The sequence below is a fragment of the Rana temporaria genome, chromosome 7 (genome assembly GCF_905171775.1).
Source record: "Rana temporaria chromosome 7, aRanTem1.1, whole genome shotgun sequence".
Classification (NCBI taxonomy): domain Eukaryota; kingdom Metazoa; phylum Chordata; class Amphibia; order Anura; family Ranidae; genus Rana; species Rana temporaria.
Genome location: NC_053495.1, coordinates 152,023,710 through 152,039,118, shown reverse-complemented (window position 1 = coordinate 152,039,118; position 15,409 = coordinate 152,023,710). Strand labels below are relative to the sequence as shown.

Here is a 15,409-nt window from a genome sequence, read left to right as displayed (position 1 = left end):
AAAAGCAAAATCGAAGGATGAGGTAAGTGAAGGAGGACTGCACTAAGGTAAAGGAAGCTATTTAGGGAAAACATTTTTTACCTTTACAACCCCTTTAAGTGAGGGTCAGAAGAAGCTGCCAGGGAGATTGCTGCATAATAGATCGTTGTATTCCAGGATCACATATTACTAACAGCAGGAACCCAGATAGCAAGAATAACTTGCCACAAATTTGTAGCAGTGTTGAATTGTAAGTTTATTAACTTGTTACACATTTTCAGTGGCAAGAACGTTGTACACTTCCAGAGCACTTGAAGCACAAGTTCTAGTTGACACTTTTCGAATTAATAGCAAATGTGCTTGGCAAATCTCTAGCAAGAGCAAAGTTGCAGTGGTGAGTCTTCAGCAAGAGTTTACAGCATGAAAATTCAGCCACAGTGACCCCTGTGGTGGGATGACTATTGCACAACATAACTGAAACAGAATTCCTAGCAGATGTGCAGAATGTTTGCAAAGAATGATGATCTGCAGTCATACAATGCAGGCTTGCTGCAATTGTTCAACAAACTTGTAAAGCCTGGCAAGTCTAGCAATAGCTTAGCAAGCCATTTTCAAACTTGCAGCACAATTGCTTGCTATCTGGGAAGTATAGTGGGAAGTGAAGTGGAGCAGTGCAGTACAGTAATGAAAGAAGTAGCTACTAAGAAGGTAGGATATGTATGTATGTGGCTGAAGGATTGTTGAGGACCAGGAAGGTGGAAGATGTGCCAAAAAAAAAAGGAAAAAAAGGACACCAATATTCACCAATATTTTCTTTAGGCTCCTTGCATTCATTCTTAATAGCACCCCATGCATCTAGCAAACATGTGTTCACAGGCATCAAAACACATGGAGCTACAGTACCATGCAGTTTGGTGCTGCACGATTTAAAAAACAAAAACGATTCTGCTATTCTTTCTTTGCATTTATGTGCATCTGGCAGGCCATAGAAATGAGTAGGCTGCCAGAAATGCACCATGTGGAAATGCGGATCCACCTATAGGGTGTGAACGAGCCCAAAATAGTGAATGTACTTGTCAGATGTAAAAAGACCCTTCAGAGAATCTGTTTTGGATTCTTTTAAATACATGATTATGTTTCTAGTACAACCAGTTCTGCAATATTAGAGTGAAAGAACTCAAATGTTTGAAGATAGTTATGCCTAGTTAAAATTCCAAAAGAGGTCAAAAGTCAATAGCATGATGAGGACTACAGCTAAAACGTTTCTTAATGTGGTTGGATAGTTCTGGAAATCCTAATTGCAACAGTTGAAAAAACATGTTAGTTAGCAAATGGAAATTCTACATGCATAAAATCAAATACAGACTATAATCCAATCTGCCAAAAACTGTTATATGTATGGCAAGAAATGGTACTCAGATACCTTTTGAGGTTTAAGGGTAACAATTGTTACTGAATTGAATACCTGGTATGGTGTATTTGAGCAGTCAAATTGCTTTGGGAGCAGATCAGCAATACATGGATCCTAAGGAATACGTTAAATATTGAACCTGAATCTATACAGAAAAAACTTAAAATCATGATGAGAGGGCTTGGACGATCTTTTGTATACCCCTAAGCTGATGAAAAAAAACTTTGTATAGTTTTTTTTGTTAAGATATACATGTACAAGAGATAAGCTTCTGAAAACATATACATTTTTTATGAAATATTGTACATTCTTTCCATTAATAATTTTATATTATATTTGAACAGTTGCTAAGCAGAGAAATAATAACTGGTGAATAGATTATCCCACGCTACCTCGTAGTGTATTTGTTAAATGATCAAAAAGGTTTGATGTGTTATCCTTTAATGCAGGGGTAGGCAACCTCGGCCCTCCAGCTGTGGTGAAACTACAAGTTCCATGAGACATTGCAAGACTCTGACAATCAGAGGCATGACTCTTATGCCCTGTACACATGATCGGTCAATCCGATAAGAACGGTCTGATGGATTTTTCCATCAGTTAACCGATGAAGCTGACTGATGGTCAGTCGCGCATACACACCATCAGTAAAAAAAACGATCGTGTCAGAACGCGGTGATGTAAAACACAACAATAGTGCTGGAGAAAACGAAGTTCAATGCTTCCAAGCATGCGTCGACTTGATTCTGAGCATGCGTGTATTTTTAAAACAAGTTTCACATTTTTTAACGGATGGATAAATAACCGATGGGGCCCACACACGATCGGTTTGGTCTGATGAAAACGGTCCATCAGACCGTTCTCATCGGATTGACCGATTGTGTGTACGTGGCATTGGTGGCAGAGGCATGATGGGATTTTTAGTTTCACCACAGCTAGAGGGCCGAGGTTGCCTACCCCTGCCTTAATGGCTCAGCAAAGTGTACTAACAATCTTCTGTTGGGTGGCCGCATACAATCTGATTGTGTTCTCACAATGTGCAATCAATGTGAATATCAATGTAAATATTGTTGCGCCTATACTCTTATTTCCAAGTGCTTTTAATACAATGCATGAATTATTTTAAATATTTAAAAAAAATCCCTAGATAATCTTTAAACAGTGATATTATTTATACTGTGATATACTGTAAATAATAATGACTACAATAAGTAATTGAAAACTAAATGCTAAGCCCTTTACTGGAAACAACGAAACCCCCCATTTTTATCTGATCTTTACTCCAGAATTAAGGATGTGGAGGTCATGGAGTCCATGACAGCTGGGCTGGCGGACCGGTTGGACCGACATTCAGCAACGTGGGAACCGTGGCACCAGCGAATAGACCCCCTATGACCTCACGAGACCTCCCCCCCGTTCTGTACAACATGATCGCTTGGAACCCGGGAGGGATGCGCCCTTCTGCTTGGGTCTTTCTTATGCCCTTCCCTTGCCCTTATCCTCTCCCCCCTTCTTTCCTCTATTTCTTTCTTTCTCGTATTACTTTTCTTTTGCTCTTCTCTTCCCCCCCTTTTTTTCTCTTCCTTCTCTTTGGAATAGCGGGACACACAAACGTAAATCGCGGACCTTACTAATGGTCTGTTTTGTGAGAGAAGCCTGCGCTGTAATTACTTTAGCGCTACCTCGGTCTGATACGCAGGGCTTTCCCTTGTTGATTCCTGTCTGTGGTTTGTGTGTTAATTTTATAATATGTAGACCTCCGTGCCCATTCCAGAGCTGATGGTGACTGCTAATTCCCTTTTACTTTTGAATTGTTTTGTTCTTTTGTTTATGTTTTAAACCATTGTATGGTGTATGTTGTCACCCAATAAAAATTGTCAATTATAAAAAAATAAAAAATAATAAAACTAAATGCTATAAATAGATTAACAGTGCCCCGAACTATTCAACGATCAGCTCTGAAAGTCTCTACCTATGAGGAGAGAGGGTGTGTGCCTTTCCTCCAATCAGCTGTCTTGGCTGTATGCCCAGGCATTACTGCAGTGTTGAATGGGAAGGAAAAAAATCTCCTAACAGATCTGAACTTTCTAAACAGTATATAATGATGAACACAGCAGATATACCTGAAAAACGTATGTAGGAAGATTTGTTTAATCTCTATGTATCATCTGAGGCTGTTCACCGGGTATATGTAAGGGTTTACATCCACTTTAAGTGTTATCTGAAATGTTGCACAGATTTATGGAGAGGTAAGCCCAGTTTGAGAACTAGAAGAATAAAGTAGGGATTATCATCTCTAAAAAGAGAAGCTTCTAATCAGCACCTACTTTTCCTTGGTAATTATTTCAACAAATGCCTAATTTAATCTAAGATAAATGCCCCATAGTAGAAGGCAATATTTGGCATTCTCAGACCTCTTTCTATGTCACATCAGTATTTTGAGTGGGCAACTGGGGCGTTTGTGTCCCCATACATATTGGTTGAACAGCCGCTGCATGGAAGAAAGATAAACAGGTGGGAATAAAATTGTTCTAAAAAGGTAGAGCAGCTTGGGTAGTGGTAACATTTTCAAGACCGCTATAGAAATTGGAAGAGATAGCCAGGCCGCTGCACACCCCGTCCTGGTTAGCAGGTAAAAGCAGCCTCAGCTCAATTAACCCAGACCACGCCTTCATCATGTTTCATCCCATCCTTCATAATTAGGCCCCGCCAAAACATGTTTGGAGCAAATCAGCTGGGGCTACTTTTACCTGCTAACCACTTGGGCCGGGCGAGATGTGCAGTGGCCAGGCTATCTTTCCTATTTCTACAACCTGATTTGGGCCTGGACAAACCTTTTTCCAGACTGCACCCTTACTAGTCAGTGGCATCCATCTCATTGGACCTAAGCATACATCTTTTTCAAGACCACTGTTCTGCTTGGTGCAAGTGCGTTAGAAAAGGTTTATAGTTTAGGTCATTTAATAGGGATGTAGTGGTCAGGAGTTATATTCCTAGAAAGGAAATGTCATTTAAGACCCAATATGTAAACCTAATAATTGGGAATTATCAACTTTTAGTATGAAAAATTAAGCTGCACTAAATTGAGAAAATTGTAAGCTGTATTTCCCACATGAAGAGGAAAGAGTTAGAGACCATATGGATGACATCATCTGTGAATAGGATAATTTTATGGTTGATACCATGTGCTACAATATTAGTTATTTGTGAATTAGACCCTATTTGTTCTGCTCTCATGCACTTATATGTAAATACAAATTATTTGTTTTATATTAACAGACATTGATAAAATGATATACATTATTCTGATCTATTTCACAAGTGCCTCTAATTATTACTGATGAAATTTTACATTTCCTTTGAGTCCGTCCAGTGATGGGATTGTAAAAGCCACTAATCACAACATTGCAACAGGACAGTTGTAAATTCAATAGCCCTTTCACCGAGAAATTGAGTAGGAATCTGTAAAATAATTGCTTTATTGGACCAATGGCATCAATTAACAGTTTTATAGGTCCTTTGCATATTTTCCCTGCCGTACTGTATTGACTATATCCAGCAGTGAAGGACTTTCTATCACCTTCTCAGAGACAGTCTTCAATCGTAAATTCAAAAGTTAACCTCTGGCTGCTTCTTGCACCTACTGTTTGTACAAATGATTGCCAATACAACAAAAATTGTTTACAGTGAACTTTACATCGTTACCATTATTAGTGGTCAATATAAGACAAAGTCAAAAGTTTTTGTATGGGTAAAAAACATCATTTATTTATTAACTGGCTTTTTTAAATATCTAAAATTTGTATTTAAACTACTATGTGCTATCATTTTTAGCTTTACTTTTGCAAACTATTCTAACAATACTAAAAGTGTATTACATTTTTTTAACGTCAATCTCTTTAAAAGTGCTATTTAAGTTTCTTTTGTAGGTTCCTCAGTTTAATATTTATTCACAAAGGGTATCAGTAGTAAACGACACTGTGCTCAGTTCTCAGGGTTATAACCACTATTCATATTTCTGGCTTTAAGTTTTAGCATTTAAGGTTCCAATGAAATGCTCCCAAATGACCCAAAAGGATCAGCATAATCCAAATACATCACATGATCTGAAGGTTTACAGGGGAATGGAGTGTTTAGAGAGTGTGAAAAGGCTTTTCACATCCAACCACTGCATTCATCTATAATCCTTTCCTCACTTGTGCTGTGGTCTGCGTAACCAAATTCTTGAGCTGCTGAGGCTTTTACTTACTTTTAGTTTCTGCACGGAACCTTCTATGCTAAGATCAGAAGTTGAGGGTGGTTAGTAGTATGTTTTCAATCATTGCAATACATTTAAAAGTAATTAGCTTGCAGTAAGTAAATTGCTACTGTTAACCTACCCATTAGATAACACAGACATTTTACATACCCCACAGTTGTCCTGGATCCTTTGGAATTGTTTACTGATGGTACCAAATTCCACAGTACTTTGGACAAACTTGACTTCACATTTAGGCTGACTTAAGCTTTCTTTTGATAGCTTCTTCATTAACATTATGTGCAAGAAGCATAATCTATAGATTGAAATTTACTCGCTTTTCACTAATGGTGTTTTCCAGGTGTTTAGATCTAACCCTATTTCTTAGCCATCGATAAAAGGAGGTGTTAACCCAACATTGTTCCTCTAGTAGCAACAGCCAAAGGTTCTTTCTTTTTTTTTTGAAAAGCCCATGGTGTGTGAAACACACCCAAAAACTCCACCCGGAGGCCAAAAAAAGTGCACACACATAAAGAGTGACACAAAACGTGCAACAGGTGTTTACACTGTCCTCCACTAGGAAGGACCTTACCCTAATCCCCCGAGGGGTTAGGCTCCAGACTGGGACTGAGGTACTCACATGGTCCATCTGGCCGAAACCAGATTGACCCCGTTCCCTGGAGGGTCTGCCGAAACAGACCCACCCAAGTACTTGGTGGGGCTCCCCTGAAGGGAGAGCTGGTGAGCTAAGCCAGAAGGCCATATCCACCCACTCCCAAGACGTTCAGGGCAGGCCTGAGGACCTACACCCTACTAATCACACTGTGACAAAACGTGTAGACAGCCAACAAAAAAAGTGACAAACACAGGGATAAATAAAAGAAAGTGGGGGAGAAGGAAGGTGGGAAGAGTGAAAAGTGAAAATTGTGTATCACAATGGTGGCCCTCCGGCCAGGAATCAAAAATTCCTCTGGTCCTAGCCAAAAGACTCGGCCCTAGAGGCAGGTGCGAAAAAAGTGTGTAAAACACTTGTGCGAGCTATGGCACCCCTGGACTGCCACTCCATGGGCACATTCACCACAGGCTTTTCTCTCAACCCTGACCAACAGCCCAGACCGACACAGCCCCCTTCCCCACCAGGAAGGAATGAGAGCTCTGGAAGCTCAGGGAGAGAGCCCAGGGCATGAAGAGCCCCCCCCCCCCCCCGTTGCTCTCTTTGCTCCCACCTAATTATATTCGGGAGATACTAGCCAAAATCCTGGCCCCCCTTAACAGTAGGGTGGGGTCGATGTTCTCTCCCAAAAAACTGTCAGGGTTAGGAACCGCATCAAATCTAGGCCAGAAGGCCAGGGATCCGGCCCTTCATCTTCGACCCCATGGTTCTCCATCCTCACCAGGAGGCTACTGCCATTACGCCAACAGGTTTTGCATATACCACCGCCTTTCCTTTCCACCTCACAGTGTACTAGGGACGGTTAGCATAGCGCCACCTCTTGGCAACTGATAAGAACAGATACTACACTTGATCTTAGCCAAAAGGCAGAGAAGCGACAACTACTGTGATTAGCTGACAGTCCAGACTTCGGGTAGTTATAATGCACGCCAGATCCAGGGCATGAGCGGAACAACAACGGTTCCCAGCTAAAGTACAGGCAGGGTTTTCTAGTTCTGTTGTGGACACTGTATAATGTAAGCAGCATTTATATGATTTTATTTTTATTTCAAATAAAAATACTACACTATAAAGCTATTTTATAGTGGATGAGTTAGGCCTCATACACACGATAGGATAGCCAGAGGACAACGGTCTGAAGGACCATTGTCTTAGGTTAACCTATGAAGCTGACTGATGGTCCGTCGTGCGTACACACCATCAGTTAAAAAAACGATTGTGTCAGAACGCGGTGACATAAAACACAACAACGTGCTGAAAAAAACGAAGTTCAATGCTTCCAAGCATGCGTCGACTTGATTCTGAGCATGCGCGGGTTTTTAACCGATGCTTTTGCATACTAACGATCGGTTTTGACCTATCGGTTACCAGTCCATAGGTTAAATTTTAAAGCAAGTTCTCATTTATTTAACCTAAGGTTAAATAACCTATGGGGCCTACACATGATCAGTTTGGACTGATGAAAACGGTCCTTCAGACCGTTGTCCTCTGGCTATCCTATCGTGTGTACGAGGCCTTAAAGTACTGGACCTATGCAGACCATGTACCCTTGCAAGGAATTACAAAAGAATCCCAGAGCTAAAGCACTTATTGGCCTTCTTTTTAAACAAAGAGGTCATAATGGTCTGGTGAGTGTTACTCCATTAGAGCACATTAGGTATGAATTTTGTCTAAGGTAAAGGTGCACTAGTGTTTCAACACTGAAGAATTAAGCACATTGGAAATTATGGGCACAATTAATTTCATATGATGCACTTTTTTATATAATGCACTTTATTTATTGTTTATTGTTCATAGCATCCTTGTTTAGTATACACTCATTCACATTATAACAAATTTCCAGCACTGCTATTTACTGTTGCATACACATTTTACCCCTATTTACTGTTTTTTGCCTAGTGTTTTCATACACATTGGGTTAGCAGCTTTTTATTATTAATTTCCATATTTTTTTCTTTATCAAATTGTTTAGTTTTGCATGGAGTCATGTCTATTTTCCTCTAACTAACTGTTGGGTGGGGGGGTCTGCACTGAATGAGGGGGGCTGCACTGAAGGGGTGTCTGTACTGTAGGGGGGTCTATGTAACATGCAGGGGGTCCAGAGTATTGAGGTGCTGTGTAATGTAAAGGGGTCCAGAGGTGTAGGGTGCTGTGTAATGTAAAGGGGTCTAGAGGTGCAGGGTGCTGTGTAATGTAAAGGGGTCCAGTAATGCAGGGTACTGTGTAATATAAAGGGTTCCAGAGGTGCAGAGTGCTGTGTAATGTGAAGGGGTCCAGAGGTGCAGGGGGTTGTGTAATGTAAAGGGGTCCAGAGCTGCAGGGTGCTGTGTAATGTAAAGGGGTCCAGAGGTGCAGTTTTGGAGAGGGGGTACACATTAGTGACAAGTAGATATTGGGGGTTGCAGAGGTATGCAGGGGGCACAGTGTTTTTTTTTTACATGTTAATGTGGGGGGGGGGCAGATATAGGATCTCCCCCGGGTGCCAAATGCTCTAGGTACGCCCCTGTTGTACAGAACTGAACAAATAGTTAGAATTACACTCATCATACAGAATCAGATAAGTAGTACAGTGCAGCATTCATACATACAGAATAAGAATACTAATGATTACACTCAGCATATGTAAGTCACAGAGGTGTAACTACAACCTTTAGGGCAAGAAACCATGAAGGCCCCCCTCCTCCTGACCCCCTATTGCCGTCTTGAGGCCCCCACATGGTGGTGGAATGCCAGGCCCCAGTGGAAAGTGCGACCTTTGAGACCCTGGAAGTTCTGCCACTGACCTTAATATTACTATGGGGCATTTTGGAAGATATAAGTGGCAATCTGGAGGTACTAAATCAATACCTCCAGAGTGCCCCCTTAAATCCTCCTGAGTGCTCCCTTCTCATCAGTGGCAGTAGTGGTGGTGGGAGGGGGGTGGGATCAGTGAAGGTGGGGGGATGAGATAAGTGGCAGTGGTGGGATCAATGGGGTGGTATAGGATGGGATCAGTGGTGGTGGTGGGATATGGGATCAGTGGCAGAGGGATTGTGGTGGGGGATGGGATCAGTGGCAGAAGAATGGGATTAGTGGCAGAGGGATGGTGGTGGGGGGGGGTGTGATCAATGGCAGAGGGATGGTGGGATGGATGGGATCAGGGACAAAGGGATGGTGATGGGGGATGGGATCACGAGCAGAGGGATTGTGGGATGGATGGGATCAGTGGCAGAGGAATGGTGGGTTGCATGAGATCAGGAGCAGAGGAATGGGTGGGGGGTGGGTGGGATCAGGAGCAGAGGAATATTCAGGAGCAGAGGGATGGTGTAATGGATGGGATCAGTGGCAGAGAGATGGTGGGATAGATGGGATCAGGTGCAGAGGGATGGTGGGATGGATGGGATCAGGAGCAGAGGGATGGTGGAATGGATGGGATCAGTGGTGGTGGTGGGATGGATGGGATCAGGAGCAGAGGGATGGTGGGCAGATGGGATCAGGAGCAGAGGTATAGTGGGAACGATAGGATCAGGAACAGTTAGTTGACATGACTACATAAGTCATTTATTTTAGGGGCAGTATTTGAAATTTCGCTATGTGCAAACTTTCTATCTGATACACAGTATACCCCCTATTTTTTATAAACACTTTGACTGTACCCCATTTGTATTCTGTGTAAACCCTCAATGCGTCTTCCCCATCACATGCAGTTTGCATAGGTATTTAATCCCCCTTGCGTTACATCAAGTGCCTTACTCACTGTTTTTCTATGAAACCAATAGTCAGTGGTTTCTGAGATATTTTTTTTCAAACAATGCATTTTTATTACAAGCATATTTTTGTTCCAACCAATACTTTTTGACAGCTCAGATATAAATGTCCGACTCACTGCTATAAATATGCACCAAAGCAGAGCCTGCTTCTCTGAAGGGAAAATGATTTCTTTTGAAGAAGCACATTTTTATTTGAATCAACCGATTCCTGAACTAATATAAATATACATCCGTACTTTCTGTATAAATGATGGATATTTTATTCCACGAATCTCCCTGATTTGGATTTATTCCCCGTGACGCGTGGAATGTCAGTTGAACTCAATTTGGGACAATAAACTTTTTTTGTTTGATTAACTCAGTTCACTTGAGTATCGTTAAAGGAGAATTCCTTTGATCCGCAAACATTAATTACAAAATTAAAAGACCGATACAAATCGATGTACTTGTGTCCATCTATTAATTTTGTGTGTGTGTGTATTTTATTCTCCTACACACAATTGCTTGAATACTATACAGCACATATTTATCTGAAAGAAATTGGACACAGTTTCCTAAATATCCGATCACTAAAAAAATGAATTACAAAAGTGAGAATATATATATATATATATACAGGTCTAAGCAGCCGCTCGTGACGTCACACGCCTGATCCATGCCTGATCCAGCTTTTCGTTTCTTTATGCCTTACATAAAAGTGAGTAACTTTTTTATATAATAAATGCCGATGCCTTTTAAATGATACAGAGAGCACTTAGATCATTCCTTTGTCTCCTATATATACCTGCCTGCTGAGCCTGGGATTACCAGCTGTCCGTGTGGAGTATTGTGAGCTATCTTTTGAAAGGAGGATTTTCTCAAGGGTTCTGATCGATCTTGTTATCTGCTGGTTTGACTTCCTGGTAGTTCAGGGGTCCATTCCTGGAGGTGAGAGTACCTAGAGAACCTCGGGTGAAGGGATTGTCACTGTGTGTGAACATGTGTCACTGGTGGAATATATTTTATGGACTCTTTCATGCATCTTCTGCTCATCATTTATTAATTGTTTCACAGACTTTTTATTCATATATTTATTTATTTTACCACTACTGGTTATCTTCATTTGATGTCCTACGTTTAACACTAGCACTTAATATATTTGCGCTGCACTTTTTTCTTAGTATATTTATATACACAGTATATATTGTATGTGTGTGTGTGTGTGTGTATATACTGTGTGTGTTCTTTCAACCTCAGAACCCATTTTTGTAATTTTTATTAAAGCTGCACACACGACCAATTTTTAATGTCCTAGAGAAAACAATGGGCTGGATTCAGGTACATTTGCGCTTTTTTTGCGGAGGCGCAGGGCAATGTTTTTGCCCTGCGCCCCCGCAAATGTACTGCGCTGCCCTTGATTCACGGAGAAGTAGCTCCGTAAATTGCGTGGGCGCGCCGGCAAAATGCCCGGCGTAAGCGCGCGCAATTTAAATGATTTAACTTTCCCGACGTGCATTGCGGCAAATGACGTCGCAAGGACATCATTTGCTTCAAAGTGAACGTGAATGGCGTCCAGCGCCATTCACGAATCACTTACACAAACTACGTAAATTTGAAATTTCGCGAAGCGGGAACAACGGGTATACATAACATTGGCTGCCCCTGCTAATAGCAGGGGCAGCCTTACGCGAAAGACGCCGTACGGAAACGACGTAAACTGCGTACGCAGGGCTCGCGTAACGTTGTGAATCGGTGTTAGTATGCAATTTGCATACTATACGCTGAGCACAACGGGAACGCCACCTAGCGGCCATCGCAAGACTGCAGCCAAAGATGTGCGGGCATAAGAGCCTTATGCCGCGCATATCTTAGGCTGCAGTCGGCGTAACGAGGTTCCTGAATCAGGAGCATTCGTTACGCCGGGGCAAGTAAGCAATTGCGCTGTGTAACTATGGTTACACAGGCGCAATTGCTTCTTGAATCCAGGCCCATGTTTTTTTCGATGTGATTCTTGTCAAGCCTGCCTTGCATACACACGATCATGAAAAAAAATGCTTGAGCAAAGCGCAGTGACGTACAATGCGTACGACGGCACTATAAAGGGGAAGTTCCATTCAGATGGCGCCAGCTTTTGCTGATTTTGTGTTAGTAAAAGTTTGGTGAGAGATGATTCACACTTTTCAGTCTTTGTGTTTTTCAGTCTGTTTCAGCGTGATGAATGTGCTATCTCCATTACAAACGCTAGTTTTACCAGAACGAGTGCTCCCGTCTCATAACTTGCTTCTGAGAATGCACGTTTCTTTTCACGTCGTTAAAGCCTACACACGACCGGTTTTCACGACGTGAAAAACGACAATGTGAAAAGCGTTGAGAACAATTTCTAAATTTGTTCTAAATTTTTAATGGCCATTTTTCACATGGAGAAAAACGCTCTGGAGCCTACACACGGTCGTTTTTAATGACCTTTTTAAAAAATTGCATTTTTCACATCATGAAAAACAGTCGTGTAATGCTTTTATCTGAATTGACATATTTAAACAATACAATATATATATTATATATATATATATATATATATATATATATATATATATATATATATATATATATATATATATATATATATATATATAGTATTATTTAGATATGTCAATTTAGCTAAAAGCATAAAATCTACTTATAAAGATGGCAGTCCAATAAAGATGACAAAAAAAGGGTTATGAGGTTGACATATAACATAACTGGCCATTTACAAACAACGTATACATTTATATATCAGAATACTGCAGGGAAGCCCACATAAGCATATTGCAATACCTCACTGAATAGCTGGATGCTTTGAAAACAATAATTACACTGAAAATATGTCCACAGCTCTGTTAGTGAGTAATTGTGTGCTAAATTGAAACTGTTAATACAATCTCTTCTGCACCATTGCTCCTAATGTACTGGGGATGTTTATCTCCTTTTCGACAACAGGCTCTGTACCAGCTCTGTGGATGCCGTTGGGTCCTGAGCAATTTTGGTGGATTGAATCAATATGCATGTAGACACCCCAAGCTATAAACTCCACTGGGAGAGAAATGTACTTAGGCCAATGGAAGGCTCCAGAGAGTGCTGATACACTAACTGTACATATTGATGCATGCTTTCAGGTGCCAAAATATGTCATGCATGTATGAAACATTTGTGTGTGTTCCCTGTACAAGATTGGACAAAATAGCTTATAGGAATGCATACAAATAATTATAGACTGTGCTTTCCAATTTATTCCTGGTGGCGTTGTGAAGGTATGGTATGAATGAATTTATTTGTACTGTAAAGTGGTGCTATCAGTGACTGTACAAGTCTGCATAATACATTTTTTTATATGATATAATATACAGCAATATATACAGTATATTTTTCAAAAAGTAAGCTTTTATTATGAAAAAGTTGAGTCCCTGGTAAGTGACTGTACTCAGGCTAAGAGGTGTGTGAAAATGATGTCGTCTGTTTGCTGCAGGCAAAAGCAACCATTTCCTATTTCGTACTCAGATCACTTTTTAATTTTTTAGCAAGTCACAAGGAGAGAGGCAGCAGGAGGGGGCTGTGTGAAATAAGATGTGTATAAACAGTAGAACAACATAGTGCAGCCGCTCTGGACAGGCTCCACCCCCCTCTGATGCCGTCATTTTTTTGCATGAGCAAATGCACCCACATGGCTCCCCCGGCCTTCGTGTCCAGGCATGGCCTGTTGACTTGTTGTGCACATGTGAGTTTTTTTTTGCGTATGTGCAACGACAGGAAAAGTTTCGAAATTTCCTGTTGCAAGTCTTTGTACGTATGTGGGAAACCCCGCACATGCACAGAAGACCCGGTTATCTGGTGCATGCACAGAGGTGCCACAGGGCTTTCTCATTACCTGAGCCCTGCGGAACATCTGCACACATGCAGGCATCTTGGAGAATGTCTCGCCTAGGCAGCAAAAGCAGAAGTGCTTTGCAGCACAAATTAAATGTGTTTAAAAAAATAATAATTCCATTGGTAAAATAGGAAGAGGGGAGGAGGCATGGCAGCCCAAGATGTAAATTATGATGAAGGTTCGCTTTAACATAGAGGAGCACTTGAAATTACTTTTGCGCTGTACAGAACCCCTGGAAATGATTACTATATCTACATCTCAGTGTATATTAGGGTTGGGTCCAAATCAATATAGCAGTCTGGATAAACCATGGTGCAGGCAGACAGTATAGCTTCCCCCATGTAATCGGGCCCCATAGTTAATAATAAAGAGAAAAGGGGAAGCACTCACAATGCCACATCCATATTCATGAGAGGGAAACATATAGGATTACTCAGAGGGGGTAACCAATGGTCGGACTTTAAAGGCAAAACAACAATAGAAGTAGCAAAAAATATTAATATTTATTACAGAAAATAAAAAAAAATATAAGCACAATGTTCAAGAGTAAAAAAAAATACAAGATATTGAAAAGTATGAGTTGGGTCTCTTGTGTCTACGCGTTTCGCCGTGAGGCTTCTTCAGGATGGACAATGAGAGAGTACAAGAACAGAGAATAAATCTCACTATCTTGAAATGGACAAGATCTGGTATATATACACACATCCGAATGTCGGAGACTCTATATAGGCAGAAAAAGTTCCATAGGAAATATAGTAGAGGTAGTGTATATAAATATATCAAAGGCACTGCAAGTAGATAGAATAAAGTATACTATAGGGCAAATGAATTCCCTATGTAGGGAATATCCAGTAAAGGAAATGCAAAATTCTGCACGCATATAGATATATAATCTGTATTTTTATCAGTGACAAAAATCGCTTGACGGGGGTAGATGTCCAAAAAAGACTTATGTGGTCCACACACTATCAGGGTATAGCATCCGGTGTCCAATAAGGCCAGCCAGGCTGGTATTAGAAAGTGAATGGATGCAGCCAGCAAGATTTGGTCAATAGACTTGTGCAGTGTGACCCCCGGGAGACAGCCTCACGCTGTACACAGACCCCATAGTTGTCAGATGTTCTGCTATACTTTTGCTATAAATATAACACTTAAACACAGTTTTACCACTTCTCAAATGTTACAGTTGTATGTACCGAACTGCCAGGCCAAAATATTTCAAATGCATTAGCGAAAAATAAATGGGAACCTGTAAAACTATGGTAGCTTTTCATTATGCTGCTGAGTTGCAACAATCAGTTTTATCTTCGTTTTGAAGTAAATGCATCTTTAAAATGGCAGTGACAGGGGGGTTAGGCTGAAAAAAAGATAAAAAAAAATAATAAAATAAAAACAGGGCTCCTAACGGCAGCAAAAGATATCAGGATACTAAAATAAGCAGCAGCTGCTTGCAATAGATTGCTTGCAGAATGCATTAAAT

The 15,409-nt window shown here is 40.8% G+C and overlaps 1 pseudogene; it reads right to left on the bottom strand.

Annotated features, from left to right (window-relative positions):
- Positions 1-7,041: 7,041 nt before the first annotated feature.
- On the bottom strand, positions 7,042-7,176 carry LOC120946318 (annotated as a pseudogene).
- Between the last annotated feature and the right edge of the window lie 8,233 nt (positions 7,177-15,409).